Source organism: Lactuca virosa, chromosome 4 (genome assembly GCF_052849685.1).
Source record: "Lactuca virosa cultivar CGN04683 chromosome 4, Lactuca_virosa_CGN04683_v6, whole genome shotgun sequence".
In the NCBI taxonomy this organism is placed as follows: Eukaryota; Viridiplantae; Streptophyta; class Magnoliopsida; order Asterales; family Asteraceae; genus Lactuca; species Lactuca virosa.
Genome location: NC_136429.1, coordinates 287,167,072 through 287,169,901, shown reverse-complemented (window position 1 = coordinate 287,169,901; position 2,830 = coordinate 287,167,072).

The following is a 2,830-nucleotide window of genomic DNA, read 5'->3' as shown; positions in this document are numbered from 1 at the left end:
GGAGCGGTGGGTAAGAGTAGACACCCATTCAATGGTAATTTTATAGGTTGCTTCCTTATACCCCCCCCCCCCCAGAGTATGGCTTCACGAATGAGGCGTACTATCGATTTGACTGACTTGTCTTATGCATATAATGTATTAAACTTTTAATCATATATATAGTATAAGGTGTATTTTAAAACTTTTTCAAAATACTAGGGTTTAAAATTAATATTTAGAATTAAACAATTAATAATAATTAATTTAAACTAAACAATGATTTAATCTTTTATCTTAATTAAACAATTAATTAAATAAATTTAAATCATATTATTTACCAATTAAACAAGTAATTAAATATATTAAACACATGGATTAAATAATTATTTACCTATTAAATAATTAATTAATTAATTCAAATTTAATCATAATCCCTTATCCTTCTAATTTTCAAAAAAGGGTAGGGTTTATCAGGTTTTTAATCATTCAAATTTTAAATCATATTAAAATAATAATTAAGGAAACTAGAAACCCTAGGGATAAGCTATGATTTTCGAAAATAAGGGGGTGGTGGCTACGGTTTCAGAAAACCCTAGCCAACTCGAAATTTAAGCCTTTAGGGTTTAATTTCCATAAACCATAATTTGATCAATTCATTTTAGTACACAATCAAATAGAAAACCAAGGCACTAATACCACTGATGGGTTTTCTAGGTTATAAAATTTTACATGTAGCGGAAAAACCCTTAAGTTCACATGCAACCTAGAATTGATATATGTTTTCTCTATTGATAGAAATTAATTATGGATATTAAGAAATCCTAGGAGAGTGTAAAAATGTATTTTTCAAAACAATTTTTCATTTTTAAATCATACTTTCAATCACCTGATAATCACAAAAACATAATGTATCCACTGTGTCATAACAAAACATGTCCCAGAATCTCAATAACATAAACTCCATAAGTGTGTACGGATCATGTCGACGCCTTCCCGCGATCCTCGCTAGTACCTGAAACACATAACACAACAACTGTAAGCATAAATGCTTAGTGAGTTCCCCAAAATACCACATACCACACATACGCCTTTCCAGGCCATAACTCTGTAGGATCTTCCGATCCATGTGTCTCAGGGGACTTCCGTCCCGAATCCTGGTAGACCTTCCGGTCCGTAACCTCCTGACCTTCCGGTCCATATCATCCTGACCTTCCGGTCCTTACCATACATAACATACATAGCACATACATATCACATAACCGCATATAGCACATACATCATAGCATACAAGACCTTCCGGTCACACATAGGTACCCTTCCAGGTACAGTATAGTGAGAACACTCACCTCAATGAAGTCGGATAAACTCTCGTGCTCAACGTCCCGACTTAGCCTCCTCCTATTATTCAAATAACATCCCCGATCAATATTCTCTCAAAGTCCCATCCCTAAAGATTGGGTAGAAGACCATTCTACCCTCCCCTGAACTCTCTTGAATCAGTCTTGACCAGAACCCTAAGGTCAACGAAAGTCAACGGTCAAACTTTGACCCGACTCGTCGAGTGCACAAGGGCGACTCGGCGAGTCCATGCGGGTCCTCTGAATCCTTTCAGCCTCTCTTGGCTCATCGAGTCATCCTTCCACTCGACGGGTTACACCTGTCACGAATCGCGGGGCAACCCCGACTCGACTCGTCGAGTCCACTTATGGACTCTGCGAGTTGCTTCCATGTTCTTACTCAAATAACCTTCTAAAGTCAGATCTGCTTCCCTAACTATCAGATCTACCCACATCAAGTCACAAATGGAGAAATAACTCTAAAAATGGCAACCTAGTCCCCAATCTCTCATTTGTTTGCATAAAGCTGAGGGATAGTGACTCTATGGACCTCTCATGGTCCAGATCTGATGCTATTAACACAAAGGGGACCTCATACTCACTAGATCTTACATAAAATGGAGGTAAAAACCCTAAAATCATGAAATCTATCATATTAACACGAAATAGAAAGGATTATACCTCCAGAGATGAACTCTCAAGATGATTAGCCCAGATCCAAGCCCCCTTCACGCTCTAGATGGGTGTTTCCTTCTTCCTTCTAGCAAAACTACACCAAAAGTGATGTATTAACCTCTTCTTGCTCTCAACTCTCCTACTGCTCTCTCTAGGGTTTCTCTGGGATGAAGTGGCCGCAAATGGAGGCCATAAAGGCCTTTAAATAGGGCACAGGCCCGGGGATTTAGGGTTTCACTCAACAGCGCGGACTCGCCGAGTCCACGCATCGACTCGTCGAGTCCTTCATTAAATCAGACAACAAATGCGCGATCCTACTCGGCGAGTCTGAGCGCCTACTCGCCGAGTCCCTCCCTACAACTCAAGATAAATACTTAAAATAAGATACCTGGGAATCCGGATGTTACAATTCTCCCCCACTAGAATTAGACTTCGCCCTCGAAGTTTTGCTCGGCAAACAACTCTGGATGCTGCTCCCGCATCTCCAACTACGGCTCCCAAGTCAGCTCGGACCCTCTCCGATGTTGCCACTGGACCTGCACCAGGGGCACCTCCTTCTTCCTCAGAACTTTGATCTTCCGATCCATAATTGCCACCGGCCTCTCAACATAATTCAGGCTCGCATTCACCTGAATATCTCCCAATGGAACCACCGCCGACTCGTCGGCTATACACTTCCTTAACTGAGACACGTGGATGGTATCATGAATTTGGCTCAACTACGCAGGTAGCTCCAACCAATATGCTACCCTGCCCACCCTCGCGGTCACCCTGAACGGACCGATGTATCGGGGCCCTAGCTTGCCCCTCTTCCTGAATCGGATCACTCCTTTCCAAGG